This window comes from Lampetra fluviatilis, chromosome 32 (genome assembly GCF_964198595.1).
Source record: "Lampetra fluviatilis chromosome 32, kcLamFluv1.1, whole genome shotgun sequence".
In the NCBI taxonomy this organism is placed as follows: Eukaryota; Metazoa; Chordata; class Hyperoartia; order Petromyzontiformes; family Petromyzontidae; genus Lampetra; species Lampetra fluviatilis.
The window spans coordinates 2,812,650-2,828,097 of record NC_136306.1 but is presented as its reverse complement, the minus strand read 5'-3'; the positions used below and the strand labels follow the sequence as shown (position 1 = coordinate 2,828,097).

General features: G+C 43.1%; 1 protein-coding gene across 1 annotated transcript in view; it reads right to left on the bottom strand.

Annotated features, from left to right (window-relative positions):
* LMOD2 (leiomodin 2) overlaps positions 1 to 15,448 on the bottom strand; it is a 42,080-nt gene that overhangs the window by 13,835 nt on the left and 12,797 nt on the right. The gene's annotated exons all lie outside the window — the stretch shown is intronic.

Genomic DNA, 15,448 nt, shown 5'->3' with positions numbered 1-15,448 from the left:
GTGTCGACATGCCAAGGGGTAAGGTAAAAGGTAGGGTTAAGGTAGCTCGGAAGAATTACCCGGTAGGGTAAAGGTAGCGCGAAGTATTACCCGGTAAATACGGTACCTTGTTAACCGCTAAAAGTTCCATGGTGCAGTCTGTGGCCTCCATTTAACAAGTAATATTTAAAAACAACTTTAAAAAAAAACACGCTTTTATTAAATGTACTAGTAATGGCAGAACTCCACGACTCAAGGAAGTGGCCCCAAAGCTTGCCACAACGTAAGGGAACGTGGCAAATTACAGCCAACGTCAGTTGAGCGTGGACAATTAGACCCAAGCCGAAACATAACATATAAAAAATTATGTTTAAAAAAAAAATATTTTTATGATATAATATATTGTCATCAGTATGACATAAGTATACCAAATTTGCAGTCGATACCACATTGGGAAGTGGGTTAAAATTGAGTTACAAGATTTGAGGATATGACGACAACAACAACGACAACAATGACAACAACAAGCGTGTAAAATTGGAATCCTCGAGAATATTCTATATGAATAAAGCACTATACCTAGCATTTACCGTGATAAACCATTTTCATGTGTAGTTCCCCATGTAATCGGGTAATATGTATGGGGTAAGGGTAAAAGGTAGGGTAAAGGTGGGCTCGTTGCTTTTTACCTTTTACCTTACCTGCTAAAGGGTAAAAGGTAGGGTAGAGTGATTGTATAGTGGTAAGGTGAAAGGTAGGGTAAAGGTAGGCTCGTTGTTTTTACCTTTTAACTTTTACCTTACCTTGCCGAGGCCTAAGTGGAACTGCTGATCCAGCGAGAGAGCAGTTACAACAAGAGGCTTTATATGTGGCGATGGGCAAGCAAGCGGGATCTGAGCTGGAAAGGAATTACATCTACGGATGCAAACACGTCAGTTGTGTTAATGGGGGAGATTAGGGAGAAATGGATTAGGGAGGGAGATTAGCATGAATGAGCTTCCATTGCCGCATAAGAGTATCACGCCCGCATATGCACACAACAGCAGCATGAAAGTGCAATCCAAAGGACGTGAACATGAGAGGTGCAATCCAAAGGGCATGTGAGCATGAGCCATCGTTGGGACCGGCCGAGTGTGTTCTTTACGCACGATGGCAAGGTACCATTCCTGGATGTTTTGATCGAGAAGAGACCTGATGGCTCATTGGGACATTCGGTCTACAGGAAAGCAACCCACACGGATGCCTATCTAAAGCCTGACTCTCACCACCATCCAGCCCAGAAGAATTCCCTCATCAAAACACTACACCATAGGGCCCGTTGCATCTCCGACCAGCACCACCTAGCCAGTGAGTTGGAGCGCGTACACCATGCCCTCAGGATGAACGCACTCTCATCATCACATGTCTTTTGGATTGCACTCTCAGGTTCACACGCCCTTTGGATTGCACTCTCATGCTCACATGCCCTTTGGATTGCACTCTCATGTTCACGTCCTTTAGATTGCACTCTCATGCTAATCTCTCATTAACACTGCTGTTGTGCGCATATGCGGGCATGATACTCTTATGCGGCTACGAAAGCTCATTCATGCTAATCTCCCTCCCTAATCCCTCTTTCCCTAATCTCCCCCATTAACACAACTGACGTGCTTGCGTCCGTGGATGGAATTCCTTTCCAGCTCAGACCCCGCTTGCTTGCCCATCGCCACATATATAACCTTGTTGTAGCTGCTCTCTCGCTGGTTCAGCAGTTCCACTGTTGGATTATATTTTTTCCGCCAGAGGACGACCGCTTGTCTTGCGATTGAAACGTCGTGATTTATTTTATTTTATACTTACGTGACTTTACCGAATAAAACAAAGCGTATGGATTCCTGCAGTCACGAAAGCTTCAAATCAAGATTACAATAGTTCCTTTCGTAAATCGTTTATACGTGAAATGCATGTGAGAATCGATGATTAACAACGTATTTAAATTGATTGCAAATGATATGTCATGCTTACATTTGGGATAATTTAGTGAACGAAACTGGGTAAAGAAGATGGACGAGATTATTAAAAACTAAACAAAAAATAATTGATCCTTGAATCAAGTCGCGACCCCAAATTGAAACAATTTACCGGAGCTACCAGGTTGGGCCCAGTGAGCTACATAGCTATTTTTCACAAGTAACCTGGCCACAAATGATAGCTCAACGAAGTGGCTTCTCATGTGGAAATGCATAGCAGCCAAATGTTCTAAACGCGTGGAAGTTGATTCGAAATGTGGAGGGAAAAAGCTGAGGACCCGGAGAAAAATCCACGCGACCACGGGGAGAACATGCAAACTCCAAATATACAGGCATCAGTGTCGGGATCAAACCCACGACGTCCTGCATACCAGGTGATGTATTTAACATCTCACCACCGTGACGTTTCATGTGAAAACGTTAGCTGTAGTTAAAGTAAAATTTTATTTCAGAAATGTAATAGTTATTTAAAGTTGCAGTAACGACCATTGGATGGTTGTATGTTAATGGTTTTGTGTGTAACGTGTTTGTTTAATTTATGGCATCTCGTTAATCTGCAAATGCTAAATTTATGACACATTCGCTTTCATTTTCTGTTGTCCTTTAGAGAAAAATGCTCAGTTCGAATAATTCGTTTTTTTATTAAATGACACAAGATAATTGTTTAATCGGTGTTTTATTAATTTCTTCTTTGTTTTAATGAAGGCATACATTTTATTCATTTCATTCCCAATTGTGATATTTTAATGCAGTTTTTCATTTCAGATCCAATACAGTTGTCTCTCCCTGTGATGCTTTTTACTTAGAAACATAATCAAAAGGTTGTGAGTTCAAATCTTGGTTGGTGGTTAACTCAGTCCATGATTAATGTGTGGTTGAATCCAGTGTTGTGGGAGATTTTTGCATATGTGAAAGAAGAGTAGACTTTACCAATTTACTGGTGTTTTGTGAACATTGCAAATTTTAGGTAATTGCATTTCTGTAAAATGGAAATTTTTCAGATTTTTTTGGGCTGATACACACAATAATCCATTATTACCAATACACTTAAATGGGTAACATCTAAGTCTTAAATTTCGATTTAAAGCTTTCGTGACTGCAGGGATTCATCTTCTTGGTTCTTTCGGTAAAGTCACGTAGAAGGGAAGTAATAAAATAATAAAAATAAAACATAATAAAACAATTCTCACGACGTTTCGGCCACAACGCAAGCAGCCGTCCTCAGGCGAAGAATGAGAACATTATCAAGCTAGGAGCTTATGTAGGTGTAGCGAGGAGGAGCGCCTTAACAAAAGAATGTGCATATGAAGAGGAATTTAGCATACCAACGGGCAATGAGTAGGAGGTGGGCGGAGGGGTTTCAAAGTCCCATTATGCCCATGCATTATGCAGGATCAACAGCACCACGGGGGGGCGCAAGGAACAGCGTTAATAAAGGAAAGGAATGTTAATGATATGTAGCTGCATTTACCCAACAACCACGTAGAAAACCAAAGTAAAAACTACATAAAAAACTAAAATATAAACTGATACTTACTATACTCTACAATAAGCTGAGTTACTAACAACAAATAATAACTTACAATTCTACGTCGTAAGAAGTATATAATATACTTCCATCTAAACTTTATTCTCTTAGCATATACAGTACTATATACTGCCATAGATAAACCCAACATTAAATTATATACTGTATTGCTGTAAACCACCCTATACGTTATACATTTTAATATAACACTATGTATTATTCAACTCACCCTAATGTGTATCGAAATGGTTTATTACGTCCTTCCAATGATTGCTAAGCCTGAATCCATCTTCTCGGTTAAAATTGTCTCTGTGTTTGTATATGTGGATCGCCTCATGAACGAATCTCTCATGATAGCCAGATGGCTTGCAGAGAACCTCCGTCCTGGAGAAGTCAATGTCATGTGAGCCCACTGAGTTGTAACAGTGGTCTGCCACGGCTGAGGTGTTTGTCCTACCGTGTTTTAGATCAGCTTTATGTTCACGAATGCGGTCTGAGACGTGTCGTTTGGTTTCCCCAATGTAACTGCTACCACAGAGGCAACTTAGTTTGTAGACGCCAGGGTACTGTATGTCTGGAATCACATCTTTTACAGACGGTACCAGATCACGGATTTTATGTACTGTGTTGAATCGGACCTGGATCTTGTGTTTAATCAGGATTTTGGAGATCTTTTTTGTGACCCCAGCAATGTAGGGTAAGGTGATGGTCTTGAAAGGCTCCTCAACAGGATCTTTCTTGATGGTTGGAGTGATGGCTTTGCGGATTGTGTAGTCGGAGTAACCATTAGCCTTAAGAGCTTGGCGTACGTGTTTGAGTTCACTGGAAATGTGTTCATGGTCGGAGATGCATTGGGCTCTATGATATAGAGTCTTGATGAGGGAATTCTTCTGGGATGGATGGTGGTGGGAATCCGGTTTTAGATAAGCATCCGTGTGGGTGGCTTTCCTGTAGACAGAGTGGCTCATTGAACCATCAGGTCTCCTTTTGATTAGGACATCCAAAAAGGGTAGCTTGCCATCATTTTCGACTTCCATGGTGAATTTGATGGCTGGGTGTATGGAATTGATGTGGTCGAGAAATTGGTCTAGAGCAGGCCGGCCATGTGGCCAGATGACAAAAGTGTCGTCTACGTACCTCTTCCATAAGGTCGGGCGTAGAGTGGCAGTCTGGATGGCGTCCGTCTCAAATTTCTCCATGAAGATGTTGGCTACAACCGGAGATAGGGGGGAACCCATTGGGGTGCCCTCAATTTGCTTGTAGAAGGTTCCATTCCAGGTGAAGTATGTATTGGTTAAGCAGTGTCTCACCAGGGGGGGTACCCCAGCATTTAGTCCTTGATGAACCAAGTCTTCAATGATTGCGATGGTGTCAGGCACAGGCACCTTGGTGAACAAGGAAACCACATCAAAACTGACAAGCAGGTCGTCTGGGGACAGGGCAATCCCCTTGATTGTCGATACCAGGTCAGTAGAGTTTAGTACTGCAGAGGTGGTTTTTCAAGTGAAAGGCCGTAGGATTTCGGACAAAAAACGAGCCAGTTTGTAAGTGGGGGAGTTGATAGTAGAGACAATGGGACGAAGAGGTGTATCTTCTTTATGTATCTTTGGCAAGCCGTACAATCTTGGTGGCCTAGCTGCAGAAGGTTTCAACGAGAACTGTTTGGTCTGATCAATTAATGCGGTTGAAGCAGAAATGATGTTGTTGGTTTTGGAGACGAGGCTGTTGGTGGGGTCTCTTTTTATTTTTGTATAGCTGCCATCGTTGAGTAGTTCTTGAATTTTGTTGTTGTATTCTATTTTGTCCATGATGACAGTGGCATTGCCTTTGTCGGCTGAGAGGATGACAATGTCATCCCTCTTTTTTAATTGAGCTAATTCAAAACGCTCATCTTTGCTGATGTTGCTAGCTGGCATCTTAGCGTTTTTGAGGGTTACAGAGATTTCAGATCTTGCTACGTCTGCAGCGATGTGACTCAAGCCCTTGAGAGCTACATCTACTCGAGCAATTATATCATTAACTGGTATGTGTCTAGGTGTGACTGCAAAGTTTAGTCCTTTAGCTAAAACGGATTTCAAACCTTCAGAAATCGGACTGTTACTGCGATTAATTACGACTTTGTTAACATCTAGCTTTTCAATGTGTGGGTCCGGTTTCTTGTTTGAGAGGCGGTTGAATTTGGAAATCAAGTTGTCCTTACATTTAGTCGACATAGCGGCAGCTGAAGAGGCAGTCATTTTTTCCACGTGTTCCCAATCCGATGTGGACATTGTTGCACTCAAAGATAAGTGTGATTTATAGAGTGTCTTGTCTAACTGATCTAGTTCGGTGCGCGTAAGTCTGATTTTCTCTGAGATAAGAGCTAAGCTAGTTCTAGACAGAATTCGTTTCGCATTGGAAGAAGTTACAGCAGCAGATGTTAGTGTAAATGCGTTTGGTATTACCTTAGAGTCGCGGCATCTCTTCAGAAAGGTGAGAGACTCGATTAGCTGAGCCTTCTTATCCCGGAGCTTGTTGAAGGATCTCAAAGTTATGTGGAAACCCTCCCCGTAGAGGCGGTTAAATTTCGAAACCCCTCCGCCCACCTCCTACTCATTGCCCATTGGTATGCTAAATTCCTCTTCATATGCACATTCTTTTGTTAAGGCGCTCCTCCTCGCTACACCTACATAAGCTCCTAGCTTGATAATGTTCTCATTCTTCGCCTGAGGACGGCTGCTTGCGTTGTGGCCGAAACGTCGTGAGAATTGTTTTATTATGTTTTATTTTTATTATTTTATTACTTCCCTTCTACGTGACTTTACCGAAAGAACCAAGAAGATGAATCCCTGCAGTCACGAAAGCTTTAAATCGAAATTTAACCGCCTCTACGGGGAGGGTTTCCACATAACTTTGAGATCCTTCAACAAGCTCCGGGATAAGAAGGCTCAGCTAATCGAGTCTCTCACCTTTCTGAAGAGATGCCGCGACTCTAAGGTAATACCAAACGCATTTACACTAACATCTGCTGCTGTAACTTCTTCCAATGCGAAACGAATTCTGTCTAGAACTAGCTTAGCTCTTATCTCAGAGAAAATCAGACTTACGCGCACCGAACTAGATCAGTTAGACAAGACACTCTATAAATCACACTTATCTTTGAGTGCAACAATGTCCACATCGGATTGGGAACACGTGGAAAAAATGACTGCCTCTTCAGCTGCCGCTATGTCGACTAAATGTAAGGACAACTTGATTTCCAAATTCAACCGCCTCTCAAACAAGAAACCGGACCCACACATTGAAAAGCTAGATGTTAACAAAGTCGTAATTAATCGCAGTAACAGTCCGATTTCTGAAGGTTTGAAATCCGTTTTAGCTAAAGGACTAAACTTTGCAGTCACACCTAGACACATACCAGTTAATGATATAATTGCTCGAGTAGATGTAGCTCTCAAGGGCTTGAGTCACATCGCTGCAGACGTAGCAAGATCTGAAATCTCTGTAACCCTCAAAAACGCTAAGATGCCAGCTAGCAACATCAGCAAAGATGAGCGTTTTGAATTAGCTCAATTAAAAAAGAGGGATGACATTGTCATCCTCTCAGCCGACAAAGGCAATGCCACTGTCATCATGGACAAAATAGAATACAACAACACAATTCAAGAACTACTCAACGATGGCAGCTATACAAAAATAAAAAGAGACCCCACCAACAGCCTCGTCTCCAAAACCAACAACATCATTTCTGCTTCAACCGCATTAATTGATCAGACCAAACAGTTCTCGTTGAAACCTTCTGCAGCTAGGCCACCAAGATTGTACGGCTTGCCAAAGATACATAAAGAAGATACACCTCTTCGTCCCATTGTCTCTACTATCAACTCCCCCACTTACAAACTGGCTCGTTTTTTGTCCGAAATCCTACGGCCTTTCACTGGAAAAACCACCTCTGCAGTACTAAACTCTACTGACCTGGTATCGACAATCAAGGGGATTGCCCTGTCCCCAGACGACCTGCTTGTCAGTTTTGATGTGGTTTCCTTGTTCACCAAGGTGCCTGTGCCTGACACCATCGCAATCATTGAAGACTTGGTTCATCAAGGACTAAATGCTGGGGTACCCCCCCTGGTGAGACACTGCTTAACCAATACATACTTCACCTGGAATGGAACCTTCTACAAGCAAATTGAGGGCACCCCAATGGGTTCCCCCCTATCTCCGGTTGTAGCCAACATCTTCATGGAGAAATTTGAGACGGACGCCATCCAGACTGCCACTCTACGCCCGACCTTATGGAAGAGGTACGTAGACGACACTTTTGTCATCTGGCCACATGGCCGGCCTGCTCTAGACCAATTTCTCGACCACATCAATTCCATACACCCAGCCATCAAATTCACCATGGAAGTCGAAAATGATGGCAAGCTACCCTTTTTGGATGTCCTAATCAAAAGGAGACCTGATGGTTCAATGAGCCACTCTGTCTACAGGAAAGCCACCCACACGGATGCTTATCTAAAACCGGATTCCCACCACCATCCATCCCAGAAGAATTCCCTCATCAAGACTCTATATCATAGAGCCCAATGCATCTCCGACCATGAACACATTTCCAGTGAACTCAAACACGTACGCCAAGCTCTTAAGGCTAATGGTTACTCCGACTACACAATCCGCAAAGCCATCACTCCAACCATCAAGAAAGATCCTGTTGAGGAGCCTTTCAAGACCATCACCTTACCCTACATTGCTGGGGTCACAAAAAAAAAAAGATCTCCAAAATCCTGATTAAACACAAGATCCAGGTCCGATTCAACACAGTACATAAAATCCGTGATCTGGTACCGTCTGTAAAAGATGTGATTCCAGACATACAGTACCCTGGCGTCTACAAACTAAGTTGCCTCTGTGGTAGCAGTTACATTGGGGAAACCAAACGACACGTCTCAGACCGCATTCGTGAACATAAAGCTGATCTAAAACACGGTAGGACAAACACCTCAGCCGTGGCAGACCACTGTTACAACTCAGTGGGCTCACATGACATTGACTTCTCCAGGACGGAGGTTCTCTGCAAGCCATCTGGCTATCATGAGAGATTCGTTCATGAGGCGATCCACATATACAAACACAGAGACAATTTTAACCGAGAAGATGGATTCAGGCTTAGCAATCATTGGAAGGACGTAATAAACCATTTCGATACACATTAGGGTGAGTTGAATAATACATAGTGTTATATTAAAATGTATAACGTATAGGGTGGTTTACAGCAATACAGTATATAATTTAATGTTGGGTTTATCTATGGCAGTATATAGTACTGTATATGCTAAGAGAATAAAGTTTAGATGGAAGTATATTATATACTTCTTACGACGTAGAATTGTAAGTTATTATTTGTTGTTAGTAACTCAGCTTATTGTAGAGTATAGTAAGTATCAGTTTATATTTTAGTTTTTTTATGTAGTTTTTACTTTGGTTTTCTACGTGGTTGTTGGGTAAATGCAGCTACATATCATTAACATTCCTTTCCTTTATTAACGCTGTTCCTTGCGCCCCCCCGTGGTGCTGTTGATCCTGCATAATGCATGGGCATAATGGGACTTTGAAACCCCTCCGCCCACCTCCTACTCATTGCCCATTGGTATGCTAAATTCCTCTTCATATGCACATTCTTTTGTTAAGGCGCTCCTCCTCGCTACACCTACATAAGCTCCTAGCTTGATAATGTTCTCATTCTTCGCCTGAGGACGGCTGCTTGCGTTGTGGCCGAAACGTCGTGAGAATTGTTTTATTATGTTTTATTTTTATTATTTTATTACTTCCCTTCTACGTGACTTTACCGAAAGAACCAAGAAGATCTAAGTCTTATTAAACAGTGCATGGAGGCAGACATTATAGGGGACCGATAAAGATAAAATATTAATCACATGCAATCAACAATTAATTGCAAACATATAATTGATTCGTATATACATGATACACACATTGAATAATGCATTTCATGGACTAATTACAATGTATGGTATTGTGACCTCCACATTGACATTCCAGGCTATTTGTAATACCGAGTTGTGACCAAATGATGATATCACGAGACATCCAATTCTTGCTCGGCCAAGCAAGGCGAAGGCCAGGGCTGACGAACGTGGTCATCACATGTGGCATGAGCCAGTACAATGTGAGGACGGTGTGATCACTTCACCGGCCGAGTGTGTTATTTTACGCACGATGCGCAGTGGAAAAACAAAATGGGGCATCCAGAGGCAGGTTGCCTCAGCACGGCCCAGCGTGGCTCGGTTGTAAAGTGGAAAAGAGATATGAATTGTGCCACGGGGAGGTGGGAGAGTTGCATGGCAGGATGATTCTTTACGTATCTAATTAATCCCACTTAATCATTGACCAACCCGTTTCCCACAAAGCAACAGTGGCTGACCTATGGAGGGACTCGTCTTGTTAGCACAGGAATGTGGACTTTACAAACGCTGCCTCAGACACTACCAACAGAGACGAGCATAACCTTGCACTTACAGAAGCGTAGGGACGCTTTAAAAAAAACCCAAGGGTAATATATTTGCTAAATGTTTATATGAAATAAATTTCCGTAGCCTTTGCAAGCTTGTGGTTTTTTTCGGACGTAATCTTGTGGCCAGAGTTGTTGATGACATTTATGAAAAAGAGGTTTGAGAGTAATTGCCCTGGGCTCCAGTCAGCCTGGCACAGCGAGTCTAGTCGAACCTATGTTTTGGTCAGGATACCGCAATGTGCTGTAGCTCGAGAGTTGGCTATTTCCGGCATAAACAACAAATCCAGACCAGCCAAAACCCAAAAGCAGACCGGCCCAAACCGGCCTCGCTTTACGCAAGGGAAACTTTTTACGGCCGACATTCCAGGTTCTGTTGGACATCTCGCTCTGGCTCACTTTAAAAACGGACACCGCAACTTGCCTTTTGAAGGAAAATATTTATCAACAAATTCCTCAGTAATTTTCCAACGATCACGCTTCGTGAGGTTAACGCCAAAGTGGGCATCTATTTCATAAAATAATTTAAACCAAGTATTCAGTCTCAGTCAAACTTTTTATTGAGGGGGAAAAGAGTTAAAACTTAAGATTTTTTTTATGTAATGCTACAATGTCACTCATTCAGTGATGTAAAATTAAACAAACCCTCTGAAATGTTTTTGCAAAAAAAACAAATGTTTCCTAAAATGGCCACAACACCTTCCAGCGCGTCGCATAAATGTTTTTTTTTAACACTTGATGGGTGTTTTGAAAAGGGCTTGTGAAACGAGCGACGTTCAGGACTATGTGTAGCTTATAGAGGTTTTAATGGCCAGGGTATATCACGGAGCCAACACTGCTGTGATCACGACTTATGTTAGGAACACGGTTAAGGTCCGGTGTTATTATTAACATAAGAGACAGCATTTGGAATACTGTTATAAGTGTTAGGGTTATGTATGTATGTTTAACTTCTTTCGCTTCATACGTAGCCAACCGTGCTAATCGCAGATGTACGAGTAGTTACGGCAGAATAACAATGACGAGGCCAGTGCTGGATTATCCTAGTAGCATATGCTAGGGGGCCCACACTTTCAAGGGCCCCGTACTAAATGCTTTCAAGCTATGATTTACGGTTCAGTGATTCTGCACTTGCTCTATTACTATAGTACTAAGGTTAGCGATGTATCGTATTATCTGGCTGTATAGCAAATGAAAAAATACAATTACTTTACGATGCAAGTAAAAAATTTGTGTTTTAATATTTACGTGTTTTCTTTTTTATTTAGGGTCCCTTTATAACATATGCTACAGGCCCTGCACTAGCATAATCCGGCACGGGAGGAGGCGATATATAAATGATTTATCAATGATATATAATGTATATACAATCGCTGCCTAATTTACAGTTTAACTTTAAAGTATGAAAGCAGAGCAGGAGCAACAGGGCCTGCAGGACACTGCCAGGGAGTGTGGTTCATGGCTTCACACTGCTTTATTTCATTAGGCAGGTGACGATGCCGCCAATTCATCACTAAAACAATATCCTTGTGCTTATGAGGCATGCATTGCATTGTGTGTCTAAAGAATTTGTCTCTTAAGAAGTATTCAAATTACATTGCAATGTTGCACTTGTGCATGTGTGTACGTTGAACTTCTTTCGCACCGTACGTAGCCAACCGTGCTAATCGGAGGCGCGCATTTAGGGTAATATGGCTAACAGAGCGCGGAAAAACAAACATGAAACACGCGAAACCAGGACGGAACGAGATGGGGAATTTTTTTTTCTTGAATCGAATCATGGCCCAGAATGGTGACTTGTGTTTAATCGCTTGGGAGGGTGACCTGTTACACCCCGGCACTGTATCTTAGCCAGCCCTTTAAAACCTTTCCCTTTCCCACGTTTTTCCCAACATTGATCTTTTCTCCGTGTTTGTTTTTTCCAAAATTAGCCCGCCGTGACACCATACCCCCCCCCCCCACTGAGTCTGTAGCTGAATCTTGATATGTAAATCACTCTCATAGTCCCTGTACGTGGTGAGGACCCACCATGTACACAAACAAACAGATGCACAGCTATTTTTATCGAGTGTACACGGGTCCCTGAAGGATGTCAGGAGGCCCACGATATCCCTGCTGTATGGTAGCACAGTGAGACATGTGCCTCTACTGTGTTGTAGCGGCTTGTGAATGGCATACACGTAATTCAACTTCATCATCATCCATTATCTATCCCCTGCGGATGAAGGCCTCCACAAGTCGTCGCCATCCCATAGTTACGCGATGCAACAATCCATCAAGGTCCTGCACACGAGCCGATATCGTCGCTTGATCTCCGCATCGGATGTCCCTTCAGGCATGAATTAATTTCAAAATGTCATCCTGCTTTGAATTAGCATTGTTCTTCACTCATCTCTTTTGGGGGGCGGGGGGAGGTCCCTGAGCTCGATGTGTTATGTCTACATTTCTATGACAGGGGCAGGTCTGTCCATTTAAGCAACCGCTGCTTACTAACGCCGACTGGATAATTGTCATGTCATTGGTGAATGTAAAATAGCTTTGTTGTTTATAAGCCTAGGTTGGGATGAGCTTTCAGATTGCCTTATATTGCTTCAAATCTGGATAATTCTTGTTTTTCATTCCCTTGGCCATCTACGGGTCTAATTTAATCTCATTTACATTTATTTTACTGTTCCTGCATTTACCAGAGAGCCGAGTAAAATCCATTTCACAGAACCTAAACCCACACAATCAAAACAACGTCTGTAAAATCCAGACGATGTTTGCGGTGCCCGATTTGGTTCTGTAACTCGTTTACATTAACTCTTCCTCAAACGAATGCAACCTGGCCACATCTATATTCAGGTATGTATTTCAGCACGAACACATTCCTGCGGAAGGAGCTGGTAGGAACGTTGGGTTGCTCGGTCAATGGCCAGGGTCAACGGCGGCGTGGTGTGGTGTATTCCGCAAATTTGCCCGACTGTGAGGGCGGGCACAAGCCGGCGTGAGTAGGTTAAACGTTGAGTTTTATAAGGGCACCACGGGGTGACCAGCCTCTCCCCACCCAGCCCCACCCCTCCCACCCTCCACCCAGCCCCACCCTCCCCACCCAGCCCCTCCCCACCCAGCCCCTCCCCACCCTCCTCACCCAGCCCCACTCTCCCCACCCTCCCCTCCATCCCCACCCAGCCCCTCCCTCCCGACCCAGCCCCTCCCTGCACGACGGACTGACACAATAATCCCCTGTGGGCTGGTGTAACCAGGAGGTTCCTACCAGTAATATTGTTTTATAGAATGTGTATTTATTACCTAAGTTGACGATTAATCTTCAGAGTATCTGCTTTATTTAGTTTCAAATACCAGTTTACTCTTTTCAATTTTAAATGTGAATTTTAACGTCCACTGAAGTTCGATTGAGCTTCCATTACGTAAAACTATGTTGCAAGCTGGACTTGCAGTGCAGAGGTCACCGGCTTAATTCAATCTCCTTCGTTTTGCCCAACCCAGCACTCTAAATGGGTTCAGCACGATAAGTCGATCTACAAGGTGTAGATTAGATGTTTACGTTACCACTACTTGATGCTGCAGTCGTTAATGTGTATTTTTGTTATCAGTTGCGGTGAAATAGCAATGAAACACAATGTTGGGTAATGCCTCATAAGAGTAAACACGATGCCCCAAAATAGTGTCAAGAGTAAACATTTTCTTAATTGCTATTACGAGCATTTTTGCTAATGTTTGAATAATACGCCCGGATGTTAGCCGCTGAAAGTAAACAATTTACACTCAGTGTACACAATGTTTTGTTATTGTTAGGGTGAGGGATAGACAGATGTAACATGTGACCTGAGGAGCCAAAGGATTCCCACTGCCGTCCAGTAATTGTTGCGGCGGGTTACCAAAATGCCACTTGCGCTCGATGTTCCCGTGAAAGTTCGCCAGGAGAAGGCAGCGGAATGGGCCACACACTGGGCTTGCAATCTAGAATTTGCCCGTTTGGGATTTAATCTCCCGGCACGGCGGTTGAAGTAACTGGCGAGTTTGTCCACCCCGCAGTCTAAATAGGCGCACCACAGATCGGCACAACACTGGCGGAAGGGCCTCCAACACTGGCGGAAGGACCTCCACTGGAGAGCGCCTCTTACGGGGTATTTGGCCTACTCGTCCACGTTGACCAGAACCTCCTGGAAGAGTTGGAAGCAACCACCACACACTCTACTCCACCACACGTGGCCTGCCAATCGTCCAAACTGTGGCGCACCCGTTCATACGGCTGGGCGGTCACCAAGTTATTTCAACTGCCGCTCCAGCATATCAAGTCCACTCGGTGACCTGAATTAAAAGTCTAGCGTGCTAAAAGCATCGCACCGTGGCAGCATCCTTGTTTATGAACTTGTTGTATAGTGAAGTTGAATCTAATGCTAGAATGGAAATATTTCAATACGAGCATGGTTGATTGTCAGGCGCCTCGGTGGCGAGATGTTAACTACCTCGCCTGGTGCACAGGAGGTCGTAGATTAGATCCCGACCTTGACACCTGTATATTTTGCGTTTGCATGTTCTCCAAGTGGTCGCGTGGATTTTTCTCTGGGTCTTCCGGTTTTCCCCCTCCACATTTAAAATCAACATGCGTATTTGGCTGCTGTACATTTACACGTGATAAGCCACTTCGTTGATCTATCATTTGTGGCCACGTCGCTTCTGAAAAATAGCCACATAGCTCAGTGGGCCTTACCTTGTCGAATTTAAATATTTTTTTTAGTTTTAGATAACCAAGGGCGTCTCAATGACCAAGCGGCATGATGTCATTGTCATTTGAGCCTGCCTGGTTTTAACATCATGTGTTGGCCGTTGTACATCATAGTGAGTATATCTTAAATTAGAATGGTGGGGTCAATCAAAGAATGGCTTTTCAGAGTATTGGGTTACGACCCAATGCAATATAACATTTCCAGAAGTACCCATAAACAAATTGTCTTCTTGACTGCAGTGCAAAGAAGCATATATCTTTACAATCAGTACTTGACATGATTATACATAAAGTACGACAATTAATCTAAACCATCTGTTCATGCTGGTTTGTTATGGCATGTTGCAGAGATAAGCAACTGATTTGTGAAACCGCAACACAAATTATGCTTTGATGTCTGGGTACTTTAGACATTCGACGGCGTTTGCTTTCAGAATTACTTAGGTGCCGCCCTTCATTGGTTTTGTTGGGCAGAAGTTAACTGCTGCACTTTGTTAGATGAATGTCACGTATATATTATGCATGTTTAGACGGAGATTTCAAAGTGATAGGAGAGGTACCGTGCTGCTAGTGAGCATTGGTCATTTGTAAAGCTTAGCATCATGGAACACGGATGGGTGTTGGGAATAACAACATTATAAACATTGTCTGCCTTGAGCTGATTTTGACCATACCTCTGCACCAGTGACTTA